This window comes from Culex pipiens, chromosome 3, assembly GCF_016801865.2.
Source record: "Culex pipiens pallens isolate TS chromosome 3, TS_CPP_V2, whole genome shotgun sequence".
NCBI classification, from domain to species: domain Eukaryota; kingdom Metazoa; phylum Arthropoda; class Insecta; order Diptera; family Culicidae; genus Culex; species Culex pipiens.
Window position 1 is genome coordinate 3,044,028 of NC_068939.1, and position 17,632 is coordinate 3,061,659.

General features: G+C 34.9%; 1 protein-coding gene across 2 annotated transcripts in view; it reads left to right on the forward strand.

Annotated features, from left to right (window-relative positions):
• The first annotated feature begins 1,509 nt into the window (after nucleotides 1–1,509).
• The window catches only part of LOC120424419 (acid sphingomyelinase-like phosphodiesterase 3a), a 128,754-nt gene continuing 112,631 nt past the window's right edge, over nucleotides 1,510–17,632 (forward strand). For both annotated transcript variants that reach the window (XM_039588529.2, XM_052709408.1), the window contains exon 1: nucleotides 1,510–2,037. The gene's annotated coding sequence lies outside the window, so the exon portion shown is untranslated. The remainder of the gene's footprint in view (nucleotides 2,038–17,632) is intronic.

The window sequence follows — 17,632 nt, forward strand, 5'->3', positions numbered from 1 at the left end:
GGGGGGTTCTGAGATTAAAAAAAAGTGTCCTCGTGGTTTATGAATGATTCGTAAAGAGAACGCCGGATAAAATTATTTTTTATGAAGTTGAGAAAAGTTCTTCAAAAGTTATGCTAATGAATCCTTTCAAAAGTTATGAGCACTTAAGTGTTATTTATACACTTTTCAGAGGTCGGATTTCAGATTTTTCGATGAAAATGTTGTCCGGGTCCATCATGCGACCCGTCGTCAGGTGGATAATTGAACGACCTTTCAAATGAGACTTAGAGACTGATTACAATATACACTATTTTTGCAGGTATGTTAATGTAGCGATCCTTTTGCCCTGTTGGATGCCAAGTTTGGATTCACTCATTCGAATACAGTTTCATTCGAATTAGCGAATCCAAGAAAACCCGTCATTTTCTATATTTTACGAAATTTATTTGAAAGATTTTTCTGATGGTTCTAAATGCCAATCCTATCAAAAGAAATATGTTATGAAGCTTAAGTAATTAAATATTTTTAGAGGGAATTATGCTGATTTGTGTTTAGTGAGCTATTTTGTGATAAGTTTGTTGTAAAACAGATAGGACGTGTAATAAGATACCAGCGACAAATGATTTTTTTCAAAGATTTTTTAATAGATTAAGATGAAAACAAATATTTTTAATACATTTTTATGTATTGAAATTTGGCTCAGGAACACGAATCAAATAAATTTACACCTGAAAAAATAACTAAAAGAAACAGTATCTTAACCAAAGCTTCCTCAGTTTCGGATGCCCCTTACAAGCTCTAGGTTTTTGATATTGTTAATGCAGCTATTTTTCACTAAAATGCCAAAAATACCTTCAGATTTAACAAATTGGGATGCTTCACCCTTAACATTGCTGCACTTTTTAAGCACTTTCAGATGCATTTCAAATTTTGAAATTTAACTGAATTTTGTTACAGTCTTTTTTGATAGAAGATTTTTTTTACCTTTAAACTTTGTGTCTCGATCTTTTTTCACGAAATATCAATTCTATTTCAAATATGCTAATTTTACGAACTCGTTTCAAAATAAGTTGCACTTCAAAGTCTAAATCAATTCAAAATCGTACAAGACAAGTCAATATCCTCTTACAAGCATACGAAATGCATCAAGTGCAAACACGAGAAAAGCTTTAAATCTTCCACTCACGCTTTTCCAAAGTTCTTCGTTACATTGTCCTCGTCGCCGCCGCTCTCGTTCAACCACAAACCCTGCCAACCAACCCACCTACCCCACTCAGTCACCCCAAAACTAGGTTATGGTTGGTCAAGTCGCGAGAGCTTTTTTCTGGTTTGAGTTCCCTTGCTCAAGATCGGTTCAAGTCTCTAACTTTGACAGCTGCTCGTGCCCTTCCAGTGGGACATGCGCCCTCGCGTTCAAAACATACGGCCGGTTTTCTCTGTGTAGCAGATTCTCGCGCTCTCTCAATGTGGCGCTGCTGGAACACAAGTCCCGACGATGACACCTTCGGTTTCGCTATCGAATTGATCAGTTTAATGTGATACCGTCGGCCCGTTCGGACGTGTTTTCTCTACGGCGGTGTCTCTGGGAATCTCGAGAGGAGCCTCTATTCCGAAACCTGTGGTGTTCTGTAGTGTGTAGAGTGTGCTTTACAAGTTTACCTTACTGAAGTTGTCCTAAATCTATTACGTTCTGCAGTTTGCGAGGTCATTCCCTTTGGCGGCGCCGGACTCGGTTTAGGACCCGTTACATAAATTAAGGCGCTCGTCGTAGCGCCCCTCAATGTAGGCAATTTGGCTTGCGGGTGTGAAGAAAGCAGTCACTTTGTGTTGTGCGTGTGTGTGTGCCAAAAGTAGACCCGTTTGTTTTGGGGTTCGCCCACATCGGATGACACAAATTCCCCGGAAGGATACACGGTTCAAAGGATTTGATCGGCGGGGTGAAAAGGGACCAGGACCAACACGCAATACGCGCTGTGTGTGTGTGAGCGTGAAGCCTGCCGAAGAATTTTGTATGAAACATATTGCTGATTAGCAAAAGTGCTGAAGCTCCTGCTAAAGGTGTGTATTTTCGTGCGTTCGTGTGCTGGGTTGTCACTGTGTCACGGGGTGGAAAAGGTTGCCAATAAAAACGGGAAATTGATGAGCCCCACGACGACGACGACGCTGGGAAGCGTGATTTCAGGCGTTGGAGTGCTATAAAAACATCGAGCAAGAGCGGATGAAAAAATGCTTCAGTGAAAAGTCGGGCACGTGAGATCAATAACACAGAGAGCTCTCGGATACACAATCGCGCAGGAGAAGGAAGAAAAACTTTGCTCCGAAAAAAGGAAGAACAAAACAAAAAAAAAAAAACGCACCAACAACGATGACGGTGGCGAAAATGTCCTGTGACCTCGTCGTTTGAAAAATGTAAATAAGCGACATTTTCTGTCCACGGCCCCCGGTCCGGAACCCCAAAAGCACACGGTATTTATCTTATTTTTTACTCAACTTTCTTTCACTAAGCTCATTCCGGCATCAACGGCCTCCTCGGGGAAGTCAGCAGCCCCGCAAACGGCTGTTCTGTGGAATTCGTGGGCAGAAGAAGTTGGGCTGGCTGGGAAAAGATCCACGTGATGACGCCCCCATGGCCTCGAGAAATGGGTTCCGAGAGGTGTCAGACTTTTGGCTAAACTTTGCTTTTCATTTGAGGCCCTTAGCCTCAGCCTGCCGGATGGTGGTTCTTCGGCAAAAGTTTTCGACAAGAGCCGGCACTGTGGTTGGGAAGTTGTCGTTGCCGTTGGTTGGTGATGGCGGAGGTAGTAAAGTTTCTGCTGGGAAGTGCTGCGAAAAGGGTTTATCTTGGGAGGGGTAAGACAAACTGGACCAATCAATAAGTTTGTCTTGAAAGTGGAGTTGTCGGGGTTGACAACTTGGATGATAGTTGAATTATTACAATTTAATTTAATAAGTAACGGTCAAATTTTTTATATTGGAAGCTAATACGTTATAAATGCATTACAATCAGGGGTGCCTAATGTTATTGAATGGCGGGTCTAATTCAGAGCTCACAAGAGTTTGCGGGCCAAAAGTGAAAAAATGTTTACATGAAAATAAAAAATTACATTAATACAATCTATAAAAGTGAAAAACATATTATTTTACATATTTTTCATATTTTTTGCTATTGAAATATTAGATATCAAAAAATGAAATTTTTCCAACGTCTTTGCTTAAAAACTAGCTTAAAATTAACATAACCATAAAATTGCAAAAAAAAATATCCATAAGCTTTTCATTGCTATACCTGATTTATAAATATCAGGTTAGGCCACTGCCAATATATTTGTAAGAAGATTAAAAACCACGGACGGGTCAAGATCGAAGAGTTGTTAAACAATATTTGGATGAAGACAATCCCAATTTTTATTTGTCAAAAATTTGTGAAATGAAAATATTTCGTTTATATTGAAATGAAAAAAGGTAATTAAATTTATGCTATTGTATTTTTATTAAAAAAAAATAATTTTATTTATTTTTTTATAAGGGTGATCAAACCTAAAATAAAATGTAATTTCAGTGATAAACCGTAATCATTATTTCAAAAAAAATGGAATAAATTTTGATCTGCCTGATAAGATGTTAGCACGGACGAACAGACGAGGCACCAGGAACAAATTTTCTTCAAATTTCTGAAGCAAACTATCGCCTGCACCACCTTCATTCAAGTTGTCGAAGTAGCATCGCGCGATTACGCATGATTTTTGAAAAATGTCTTATGCAATAATTAATTAAAACATTTAGCATTAATATGGTGCTAGAAACAGTTTTCAGGCATTAAGTTTGTCTTTATGATTCTATATAATTAATTATGGATACTGAAATTGTCGAAAAACTGAAAGAAATGTTATTTTTAATATAAATTCATACGACCATTTAAAAAAGTGTCCATGAGTGTCCATTGGATCATACAGTTTGCTGCATTTTTGCAAGACCCAATCGCACCCCTCTGACTCAATGTCACCCCTGGCAATTCCTATATTTTTACAGCTATTTACTTTAGTCAAATTTGAACGTTTTATAACTCATTTCCAAAAAAAAAAAATATTTGGTGAGACTTTTAATGAAATTGTGGTTTGGTTGAGCGTTTTAGCAGAATGCATTACTGTGAATACAAAGAGACGAGTTGTTCCTTTTAATTCCGCTATATATTTTTAATATCTTGACAGATACATATTTCGTCTACTACTTGCAGACTTCATCAGTGTTCTGTTCTCGAGTCGAGAACAGAACACTGATGAAGTCTGCAAGTAGTAGACGAAATACGTATCTGTCAAGATATTAAAAATATATAGCGGAATTAAAAGGAACAACTCGTCTCTTTGTATTCATTTTAATGAAATTAAAATTTTTAATCACATTTAAACTTTCAGTAAAATAGATTTTCAAAAAAATATTTTTGTCATAAAACCGAAATGAAAGCATGCAAAAACTTTGACCTTTATATTAACACAAATTTAAAGGTTTAATTCCTAGGTTAAATTTTCAAAAGGTCCTATCTGCATAGAAATCTAATGACTCATAGGTTGCTTTGAAAATTTAATCTAGAATTTTAAGAATAAATATCCATATGCATTTTCATCACTCATGAGAAAAAAAAATGTCAAAACAAAAATATAACTATCGAATGAAAACATAGAAGTTCATTTTTTTAATCTTTAATTTTTGTCTATTTCCCTCAACCCTGGTCAGTCGATTAAAATACAAAACAAATTATGATCAATGGGTTTAGTCTTACAAAGATTTAATTTTTTTTCATAGAAATAAGCAAATTGATTAAAAATTAACAAATAATTAAAAAAGTCCAAAACAACTTCATTAAAATTGAAAACAAGTTGAAGCGAAAAAACACAGTTGAGATCAGTTTTGCGGTTTCCTGTGTTAAGGAGGTCATTTTGAACAACTTTTGTTTTACGACAAACTTTTCTTCTCTTGTTTTATGTTTTTATGGTTTGATTTTTAATATTTTAATTTGCATTTATCTTGTTTAGTTTATGTTTGTTTTTGGTGGTATTTGGCCTATTCTATAACCTTATATAATTACATTTTGCATATCTAATTTTTTCACGTGTTTACAGTCACTTTTTCAAATTTTTGCATGTTTTTCACATTTTCTGCTATAGAATAGCACCATCATCATTTAAATTGCAAAAAAAAATGCGTAGAGGCATAGTCTGGGACACTACAAAAATTACTGCATACTTCTTTTTATTTGAAATATAGGAAATGTTAGTAAAAACACACCCAAAGTTGACCCCTAATACATTGACATTTTTAAAAACAATGGCAAAGTCACATAAAACAAGTTAAACTTCTAACCCTGAAATTTTCTAAAATTTTAAGAGTTCTTCTTTCCAATGCTCTTTAAAGATCAAAAATCGGTTGGAAAAATGATTTTTGGCGATTTTTTTAGATCGAAGCCCGTCTAAAGGCGGGGTTAGGTTGTAGAGGGTTAATTTGGCCACCCCTGTGCCTTCAGGCACCGGAACAGGTTCCAACTGGAAACGGTTCACTGAGCTGATGTCGATTGGTGCCCAACTGAAACCGGCTCCGGTGCCCAGTAGGACTTAACCATTTCAATTATTTTTGCAGAATGATGTTTTAGAATGATGCCTTGAAGTTTTGCATCATTTGCGGCTTTGTTTTGTGGAATAAATTTTATTATATTGACCAAAACCCAAATAGGAGGGCCGAGGTACCCCAACGGAATCCGGAATATCTTTGGTAAAAGTGAACCATATTTGTCCCCCATCTGACAGTTAAAAATATAGACAGATCTGGATCTTTTGCCATCGGAAGCATCCAAATTGGTCAGTTCTACCAAAAGTTATGAAATTTTTAAGAAAAAAATAGGGGTCAAATGACTACCCGAGCGTTTGAGTGTTAATTGTTCATTTCAATTTACTTTTTCTGGACCCTAAATTCTGATATCTCGAAGGGGAATGAAAAAAAAATGCAAAAATTAAGAATTGGCGATTGTTTTTGTTGAAACAAAAATACTGATATCTTTTTTTAAAATAATTTATTTGAAAATCGAGCTTTGTCTTGCACACGGGACAGGTTGAACGAATCTTCACCAAAATTTTGAGCCGATGTGGTCAGAGCAGTGTTGAGATATCGTGGCACCCGTTTTTTGAAACTGCTTGCTTCGAATAGCTGTATCGCGGCAATGATACAATCAAATGTTTTCAAATTTATTTGGTTAAGCGATGAAAAACTATAATTTAATGCCCTGAAAATAGGTTTAAAAAAGCTTTCTGAAAGGTATTACATGTATGTATCCCCTTAAGGAAAATTAGCTCAATTTTCCTTAAATTAATTTGTTTTTATGTTGAATTAAGGCCGCTGCAAAAAGATTTAAAAGTTTATGTTTACCCCTTGCCTTCAACTGAAAACAATCTGAAATTCATTTTTCTACATAAACAATCATATTACAAGTGCCCAAATATGCCCAATGTTTATAAAAAAAATGATTCTTTAAATAAAATTCCGACGCACAGCACCGCAAAAAAAACCAAGCAAAATTTTTGTTCAATACCAAGATATTCTTTAAAAACGAATGATTACAAAACAGCTGGACAGGTGCATAATCTATTATTTCAAATCAATTCAATTTATTTTATTAGTAAATAAGCTATTCACAATTTCGTATTTCATATAACCTAATAGAGTTTTGAATTTCCTTTCAAATATGAATTGTCCCTTAGTTCACTTTGATGTATGTAATTGGATATTCTAACAGTGGACTTGACAAGAGAAGGAATGTTTTTAAAAAGATACCTTCGAGATAGTAATGCATTTTGAAAAGGTCATTCAAATTTCGAAACCATGGTTTTGTTCTTTTTTTTTGTTCCTGTTTTTATTTCTTAAAAAAACATCTTTTAATTCATAATCAGAAAAGGCGACTTCCGAAAGGTTAAGAAGCTACAAACCATCTCCAAATTAAGATTCATGTCAGCTAATTCAAAGTATGATTATATCGTGGAAAATGTGAAAAAGTTGATCTGGAATTGCCATAAAATACACAACTCAACATTTTTGAAGTTTATTTCAGTAAATGCTTCAGTTTCGTCAAGGTATGGCATATTTAGGCTCCCTTTACTAGCTTCAAATGACAGAATTGAGTTTTAGTAATTTCTCTACCAATAAATAATAGGGCATAGGGCATAAACATCTTGATCTTTACAATTGTATTTATTTTCATAAAGCTAACTAAAATTCAGTTGTGTTTATTGGAGCGTGTTCAGGGAGTCGAAATCTATTAAACTTTGATGAAAATGAAGCGTTTTCTCATTACTGATATCAATTTAAAAAATGTAGAGTTGTGTTATATGACTTCATAACAGAAGCTCTAAAATGATACGTAAAATCGGTTCTGAAACATTCTCAGATTTTTTGTGTTGATTACTTGATTTCTGCTTTTTTCATATAAACATAATAAAAAAATGTCAAATCAGATCTGAAGGGTAAAACATTAATCTCAAAGCTCATCAAATTCAGGAATTTCCCAGCTGATGAAATCATTCCCCATCATCACTACTGGTTGAAGTTTTCCTCCCCCAGGGATGATGAAGCCACTACGACTAGTTCACCTACCTTGACTCGGCATCAGCTAAATCCCAGCGTTTACATAACCTTCCCTCCCCCGGTGGGAAAAGAAAATCGCTTTTTCCTACTTTTACTACTAGTAGTTTCCTCGCAACGCTGCTGGTTGGCAAGCTTCCCTTTCCCCCTGTGGGAGCATAGTGGAACGAAGCAAATATGATTCTTCCACGTCATTTAGCTGAAGCAGTTATTTCTTTCCTTTGCGAGCTGCTTTTCCAGGGAAAAATGAACCTTGAACCACAAAGCCACGACAGCGCCACAGAGAGCATGGTTCTTCGGCAGTCCTGCCCTGTATGTAATGTGCGGTTTGTGAGGGGGAGAAAAAAAAGAAAGAACCGACCGATGATGAGGTGAAACTTGGTGTTTTCTCTAGCTAGAATTGATGGTGATGAAACCAGCAGCACAAACATGGATGGAATGGTTGTAGATTTTGAGTTTCAAGGTAGATTACTCTGTCAGCGTGCGGTGCAGCCACAGAATTGTTTACAGCGCTGAGATGTACTGGACGGAGAGGTGATTTCAGGCAAGAGCCTTCGGCAAGGTTCATGAAACTTGAAATTGGACACAGCAAAATGGGGCTTACAAACGAATGACAACGGCAGATTAAGACTGAAAGTCTCTCAAAATTGTGTTCAACGGTTTGGACACATAAGCTGATAAATGCTTCTGAGAAGGGGTTTTGGGACTTCTGCGTAAAATATAAGCCCATGGAAAAACTGGAATTATAATTTTTCTTGCAAGATGTGTGTGTTTTTTTTTTAATTTCTCTTACCTCTAGGTTGAAGAGCAAAAAAACATTATTTGAAGCCATTTTTGCTGAATTCATGTTTTGAAATAGATCAAACACATGTGTAGAATTAACTACATATCTTTTAATTTTTGCCAGCTGTTGCGAACAAATTTTCAGCTTCGGCTGAAGGTGTCACCAATGAAAAGCACTATTCTCTGCAAAAAAATAACCTGACCTACATTTGACTCAAGAATCAGCAAGATTTCTGATGTTTGCCCCTGACAGAAACTTTCCTTTCCAGCTCACTGCTTATTTTAAAACAGACGAAAAAAAATATAAAAAAAACGCTTTCCAGTCGACCTTCGAACTTGACCGTGCAGCATCAGCAGCTGGCTGAGTTTTGCCAAGCTTGCAAATTAATGGTGCCTTCTATGATTTATTCAATTTGGACGTGACGCTTTTCCCTAATTTTTATTTCGAGTGCTGAAAAGTGGCCTTTTTGATCATTCTCCCACGAACTGAAGGTAAATGAAAAATTTCACCTGAAAATCCCCCCCGAACCTAAGCGTTTACAATGACCAGTACTCCACGGGACTTGGCGGCCCAGTACGTGACGGCCTCCAACGGTGCGAAGGTCGTCGGCAGGTGCCAAAACCCGGTCCGTTTTCCTGAATTGGTTCCGCACCGCAAACACAGCCCGACGGCGTCGCGCGCAAAACTTGACGGTGGGCATCCCCGCTGGGAGTAGAATAACAGAAACATCATTATCGGAATTGTTTGTTTAGTGCCCGTCCTCCCAACGCAGGGTTCGCTGGAATGGGATTTCGGTGTTTATGAAGGAAATCGATTTTCTTGGACGTTTGTGAGAAGTAAAGAAAAAAACCGAAGGAAAAAGGATATCCAACAGCCAGATTGGCACTCCAGACGCCGGCGAAATGATGGCGGTTGGTTTGGTAGAACCTGGACCTGTCAGCTGGGCTGATTGGAAAAGGCCGCGCGAGCCATTGCGGTAATGAACCTTAACGCGCAAAAGGATCGAAAAACAACAATAATAACGGGCCCAGAACCAGCCAGCAGTTTGCGCCCCATTAACTGGGGATGACTTTGATTTGACACCGAATAACGGGCATCGCGCGGTGGAATGGACTCTGACTGAGTTGGACGTAAATGGACGTACGATATCTGATGCGAAACGATGCGTGCAAGTGATGGCATGTGGGTGGATACTGTTTCAAACAATGTGTTATAACGTTCGATATTCGAATCAATTTCAGAAAAAAACAGTAGTTTACTCAATCATTTATGTGTGGTTATGGTGAAGCTGAATGCCAAGTTCAAAAATTACTGCATACAAAATATATAAGTCTTAGACTGAGAATTCTATCCAAAACATTGAAATTTAAATTAATTTTTTTTGCTTAAAACATTACTGTGAGTTTTATCCAACAATTCTAAATAATTTATTCATTTTGAGTAAGGTTTCAGTGAGTTTTTTAAATTCATTTAAGCATGAGCAGTTTCTTCAAAATAAGGCCGATGCAAATATTTAAAAAAGTTTTTGTCCCTCGGCCCTGGCCGAGGTCAAGTGGGGGGGGGGGGGGGGGGGCCAAAAAAAATTTAAATAACAAGCCATAGTCTTCACATTTAAACGAAAAAAAGTGTTTTAAAATGCATTTTACACTAGTTCAGTTGTTTTGCAATCATTAGTTTTCAAAAAATCTAAGATCTGACAAAAACAAAAATTGTAATGAAAAAAAAAAATTGCATCGAAAATTTTCAAAAAATCTTAAGATTTTTCAATAAACCCAAACATGCTAAAAATGGTTTTAAACGTAGGAGAATGTATTTTAATTTGATTTCAGGTGGTTGCACTTGAATTTTCATTGAAATTTTGAAGTTTATTGTAAAAATAATTTTTTTGCCCCCTGATTTTTCAGGCTAATTTTGAGGGGGGGGGGGGGGGGGGTGAGTGACAAAAACTTTTGAAAATATTTGTACCAGCCTAATTGATGAGAAATTTTTTTAACTCAACGAAATTGTGATGATTTTGGTTTTTTCTATTATGATTTTCTTGTTACCAAAGTTTGCCCATAGTTTAGAAATATTTTGTTTCATGTGGTCTAGTTGTCTTTTGTGAGTTTTTTTTTAAATTTTTTTTATCAATCCTTAATTTATCAATTCTGTAACAATAGTCGATTCGGTTCCGGTTAAATAAATAAAAGTTTTCATTACTTCAAATAAAACAATCGTTTAAATAAGTTTTATGAAAAAAATCTAAACTTTAACAAAAATCATAAATTTTCATATTCTTCAAAAATTAGGCCATTTCAAATTTTATTTAAAATTTTTGTTTCTTTTCACCTCCAAAATTTCCCTTTTAGAAATCGAAGGGGCAAAAAAATACTGAAATTTAAATTTTGACTGGAAAACTTTTAAAATAGATTGTTTGAATCGGTTCAGAATCCATTGCATTATGCTTATTTGTGTGTTTTTTTTAATCATATTCAGAATTATTAATCCTTTTACAAATTTTTGAACTTTGCGACTTCAGACGAAAACGTCTTAGAAACTTTTTCTTCATTAATTTATTGATATTTTGTATTGTATTGTGCGATACTTTTCATATTTTTTTTAACTTTGGCTTAAATTTTGAAATTTGGTATTATATTCATTATTTATAAATTATTTATTGGGAGGACAATCAAGGAAAAAAGTTAACTCTCGAAATCATGAATAATGTTCATGAATTTGAAAAACCACGAAAAAAAAATATTTCTATATATCTTGTATCGTGAAATGAAATGACTTTGATAGCTGAAGTGACTTTGGTAGGTTTGAGATTTTTCCGCAAAATGACGAAAATAAATTAAATACTTCGACGTCGTCGTGCTATCTTGTCGCACCCGCCATTTTGACGTTCCGAGAAAAACGCGTTTTAATGTTTGACCTTGAATATTCGAAAACGAGAGCACGCAATGTAAACAATAACAAACACGTTTTGTTTGGCTGACCATTCTGTGCATTGTCCCAAAGTTTGGTTGAAGTTGGTTGCTGGAGTCCCGAGTTATAATTACAAATGTTTACGATAGTCTAGCTTGTACGTGCGACAAACGCATCCTGACTTTCCTGGCCTGAAATCCCTTTGGCCTTTTGTCGCACTTACATCAATTTTCATGGAGTGACAAGATAGCACGACAAGATTGAAACTACTTTCATATGTAAAGTGACAAAAATGCACGGAGTTTGTTCGGTTTTTGTTGAATATCTCTGGATTGAAATCGAATTTTGGGGATCTGTGAAGGTCAAAAGGTGAGGCATTGTGAGCTGCACAAAATGGCGTTCTTAACTCAATTTGGCCCAAAATGCACGTACGACAAGTTAGCACGATGGCGACGACTTGAGCAATGCTCTCATTTCGGTCATTCGATTTTTTTTTTGTATTTTTTAATCGGACTGAAACTTTTTTGGTGCCTTTGCCACTATGGGGTTTCAGGCGGCCATAAATCGAAAAACCGACATACTCTAATTATTTTTTTGGTATTTTTTTTCGAAAATAAACATTCTAACTAAGAAAAATCCGGAGTTTGAAAGTTGTAGGTTCAATATTCACTGAATTGCAGACCTTCAAAGGCGAAAATGGTAAGAAAAAACATGTTTTTTTGACAAAAAAAATGATTATTTTTCATAGTTGTACTGTGTAGCTGTTTATGTATTTTTTCCTGCATCATTATAAATATTCAGAAAGGTAATTGATTCAACTTTTCAATAACATTTTACAAAACACACTTTTATAGGCTAAAAAAAATAATAAAAATCAAAAAAGATGGATTTTTATTCAAAATTTAGTTTTTTTCAACTTTGTTAATGGAGTACTTTTTTTGTGTGCATTTGTGCGATCTGAAAATTTTGCAGCTTAAAATTTGAACCATGTCCTAACTTGTCTCCAAATTTCAAAGTGCACTTATGTGCACTTTTTGAGTTATGCCATTTTGAACATTTTGATTCATGCAAGAAAATTAATGATTTCGCGTATACGCTTGGTTAAAATCACATTATTTACCTGCGGAGGCAGAAATGACGTACCTGCTATGTATGTTTTGAAATTGATTTGATATTCATGACTTTGTTGGTACTTAGGTACGTTTAATAAAATTAGAAATTCCTATTCTAAGTATTTTACAGAAACGATTCGTCGAATATTCATATCAGTTCGTTGTTGTGTTCTTTTGAAAGTATGGATAATAATACCGTAGTGTCCCTGTACGATATAACGAAGCACTATTCTGAAAACGTGAGAACTGCTTTCGAGTATATTTGTAAGAATTACAACATTGCAGAACCATCACATGATCAACTCAGGAAAAACCCACAGAGGAAAAACTACGCATGCTGTTCTGTAGCTTCAAAACGAGGTATACAAAAGCCCATAGAAGAAGTTCATATTTTAAGTAATCTAAAGACAATCGGTTACATAGTGATTTTGATTTAGAAGAATTTATCGTGGAAAACGTGAATTTTGCAAGTGGATCAACCAAAAACGTGGACGAGAATCCATACAATGTTCCATAAAATAAACTGTCTAAAATTCTAAAACACCGCAAAAATCAAATTTTAATTGGAGGGGGATGGGGGGGGGTCTTCAAAGAGAGGTGGATTTAAACTCAAGAAAAAGAGGAGGGAGATTGAACGTAAATCAGAAACTTTAACATAGCATAAACCGCCATTCCGTGCATCAAATAGACAGAGCAAGAATATTAAAATTCACCACTTTAATGCATGTGGCCTCAAATATATGAAAAAATCGAAAATTAAACTTTTTTTTTGGAAAAATATCAAAATTCATTTGTTTTCATTATACTAAGTACAAACAACACAAAAAAGTCACAAAAAAGCAAAAAAATATTTTTGGCCGCTCGCTTATATGGAAATACCCCATAGTGCTTTGGTATGCCCAAAGAAGCCATTTTACATCATTAGTTTGTCTTTACAATATTATATAAATTTATATAAATTTAAAAATTGGTGATTTTTAATTTCTCTTTTTGTCGCTAAAAGTTGATTTGCCAAAAAATACTATTTTTATTTTATAAAAATTTTCGATATGTTTTAAGGGACTTATTTTTTCAGAAATTTCCAGGTTGTGCAAAAAATCTTTGACCGAGTATGAATTTTTGAATCAGTACTGATTTTTTTCAAAGAAATCGAAATATTGGTCGCACAAATTTTTAAGTTCATTTTTCGTTGTATAATCGTAATATTGAATGTTTGGCCCTTTTGATATGTAAGTCTTGATTTTAAAATAATGAAAATATTATTTCCGAAAAGATCGAAAAAAATTTACGAGTATTTCATACTTTAACATTGTTAATCGGACCATTAGTTGCAGATATCGACATTAGAAAATAGTGGGTTGTTTTGGTGAGACTTAAAAAACATCAATTTTCTTGTTTTTAAACCTTTGCATGGCAATATCTCAGCAACTTAGGATTGTATCAATAATGTTCAAAAAAGCAAAATATAGATAATTTTCATAGCTTTTCAAAAATATTTTTTCAAAGGTGGGCAAACATGTGCACGAATGAAGAAAAAAAAAACTGAGACTATTTTCAAAAAAATTGCATAAAAATGGCTTTAACTTGAAAACGGTATGCTGATTAAAATTTCACTAGAGTACTTATTGATTGCAAATTTGATTTTTCATCGAAAAATTTCGATTTTCTGAAAAAATCAGTGTTGATTCAAAAATTCATAACTAGGTCAAGGATTTTTTGCACTTCTATAACATATCAAAAATAAAAAAAAATAAAAACAGTGTTTTTTTGCAATTTAAGTTTGAACTGTGTATTCCTTAAAAAATAAGGAGAGCATCCCAAGCTATTCTTCAAATCCCATAAAGTTCGTCAAGTATTTACGTGTCAGTCATTAGTACGAAATTTATCCTTCTGTAACTATACGCAAAGGTACGACACATAAACATTTAAGATGTTCAACGAACGCAACCTAAACCCCCAGATCTTGATATAACCCAAAAAAACCTGCCACAAAACCCAAACCGCTCTGTAACGGCAGAAGCTTTAAACCGTTTTATGCATCCATTAAATTTGCTGTGTAGTCTTTTTATTACAATCCCCATGATTCGTTTCTAATGCTGGCAGGGCACTAAAAACTCTACAAAACCCCTCCTCGTGGCTGCCGGGAGAGCAACTTTCAGAGCCATTTTTGCCGCAGCAAAAACTAATCAATAAAGCTTGTCTGCGTGAGCTTCATCGGTGAAATAAAAAAGAGTGATTTTTTTTTGTTTGGTTGTGGGAAAATTCCTACAGACTATGCTTTTATCTTGTTGGGCATGCATTTCCCGGGATTCTTGCTGCACCTAGTGGGAAATTTTAACTAAATTCAACCCCCGGCTCAGCGAGAGTGGAATTTCCATAACAAGATCGTTTTTATTTTTTTCACTGTCCAACTTTTACGTACCGAAATAATCTGATGCGCACTGAGCTGTCACATGAGAGGGATGTTGGTACGAGGAAGACAAAAAAAGGCTTCGGGACTGTCAAAATGGATAGATCACAGAGTTGACCTGGTCAACCAATAGCATGGAAAAGCTGGGCGAAACTCAATTTGCGAACTCACTAGGGAAAATTGTTTTAGCGCTGTTTTGGTTAACCCTTGAAGGGCACTTAAAAAAAAAAACGATTGTTTGTTATAGTTTCAAATTTTCAAGACTGGAGAAAAACAAATTATTTTAAATTTAAATTTGCAGAGAACAATTCGGAACTGAAGGGTTAACCAAGCCCCCCCCTGTCAGTCCAGGGGGGAGGTTATCAATTTCCACCCCGTTGGACCACGCCCCCATTTGGTAGCACGTGGATTCTGACGTCTATTTTTAGGAGGCCCAGTTCTTTTTTTCGACTCGTACTGACCGCGTCGGTTGGGGCCAGGTCGGATGTAAATTTACTGCAGAGTGTCGTGTTCGAGGTGGAAAATTGAATAATTGCCTCCGTAATCGCAATCGCAGGCGGGCCAATTTGCAGGCCTTAGCGGCGCGGCCTCTACGGCAAAGTGGTTGAATGTTTTTCGATTGAGGCTATTCCAAGAAAATAATGGCCCGGTAATGGTTTTGCGTGGGACCAACATCGGAACGGCCAATTAGGCGCGAACAAATATTTGGCTTTTAGTGGATTTTGTTGTAGAAATTTGGTGGAACGGGAAATTTCCCATGGTTAAATAAATTTGCTACAGAGAAAATCGCTTTATTAGTAGTTGAGAAAATTTATGGGACAAAATTTCCACTACAAACACTTTTCACTGCAAATGACACGACTACAAAAGCCACAAAACACACTCAAAAAGCGTCGTTACATGAAAAAAAACTGTCATCGTCCTGCAAAGGACTCAACACAAATACAATTAAAAAAAACCAAAAAAAAAAAAACATCCTTCCAAATGTCACATCTCCTGCACCGTTTTGTGCTGGTGACCTTTTTCTAATCTTGTTCCCCGCCCGAATGGAAACCATCCCACAGAACCACCAACCGTCAGGGCCAGTGTATAATATGTGCCGCCACCAGTTATCACTTGGTCATTGTGTTTCGGGCTTTGGGATTCCTTTTGCGCCATTCGCCAGGGCCACTCTGCAGCTGGACCAGGGACCAGGGACAGAGAACCGACGTTGACCGGCTGTTAATGTCCGTTATCACGAGACCAAACCAAGACAATACAAAGCAGAGCGGAGTTGAAAGGAATGGGGATGAATGGTGCTGAAAAAGAATTAATTCACTTAAAGTTATGAGGAAAACAGAAAAAAGCTGAACTAATCATTTCGAAGTCAAATCGTTCGAATAAAAATATAATCAATGTAGTTGTGTCACAGACATAACCAGGATGGTTTAGGACTACAGAATGTAAAAATGCAATAAAGATTTAGCTACTTGAAGTTCACGTCGGTTTAAGAAAAGTATAAATTTCGAGGAGAAAATAAATTTGAAAAAAAAAAAATTAAGCATTTCATATGTCTTACAAAAAGAATAAAAGTTTTTGTATTGAAGAAAAAATATCGATACGCCTGAACGAAAATATTTGCGTTTGAAATCGTACATGATATTCTCTGGCAAGTATTATTCATACAAAAAAAAATTAAATTAAAAAGAAATTTAGAAAATAAATCAATTAAAAACAAACAAAAGTATTTTTTTTACAATTTGGATCAACACAAAAATGTATGATGCTTTCAAATGTCGTAAACCAAGATGGTATTTGTTGAGTCCGATTTTTAATGACTTTGACCGATTTTTCATTTCCTGTAAATTTTTAAAACTTTTTTGATTTATATGGATGACTTCGATCGAAAATCGAAAAAAAATTTGTTATTAAAATGTTTGATTCAACTTGATTCAGGCAGAAAATTAATAAAACTTTTAAAGATCTACAAGTTTTTGAATCATTTTTTTCTTCTCTCCCCTTCCCGTTTCATAATTACATGTTTTTGTCTGCCAAATTTTTTACCGGTAGTTGGCCTGGCAACACAGCATGTAGGCCATACAATTTCTAGAAATGTTTCAATAGTGGGTTAGCTGCGTTGAAAATTGTATTTTAAAATTCTGAAGTATCTTTGATAATTACTGTGTTTTTGAGGAATTTCAAATTTCAAAATTTAATTGATAACGTCAAATAAACTTTCATTTAAAAAAAAATCTAAATTTAAACTTAAAATGCAAAGTTTAATTTTTCATTTTAAATAAAATCAAAATGAATGGAATATTCATATTGGAAAAAGTCATATGAATGTTTATTTCATAAAAATACAAATTTTAATGTTATCATACTAAATTTTTTAGCCAGGAACATACAATGTCTACCGAAACTAATAAATTGGTTCTTCCAAAAATGCTAAGATCTGTGACTGTGTTTCTATCCGACTATTTTTTTTAATGTTCTCAAAGTCATCTGAAAATTCAATTCAGTTTTTCTTTTTATGTTTTCATAAGAAAAAACCTTGACACTTTGAGAGTAATCTTTCAAATATGTATTATCCAAAATACGTATTGTTTTTATCGATTTTTAATCGAATAGAATTTTTAATACGTTTAAGAGAATCGAAAACGACATCTTTTGCACTATGGTTTAGGATGGTAAACATCTTGGACCGAGCCTATGCTTTTTGAAAAATTATGATTTTGGGAAATAAAATAATTTGAAATCAAAAATGACTCAACAATTTTTTGGTTGACATTTTCAAAAGAAGGTCAGATTTTTTTTGTAATTAAAACACATTTCACA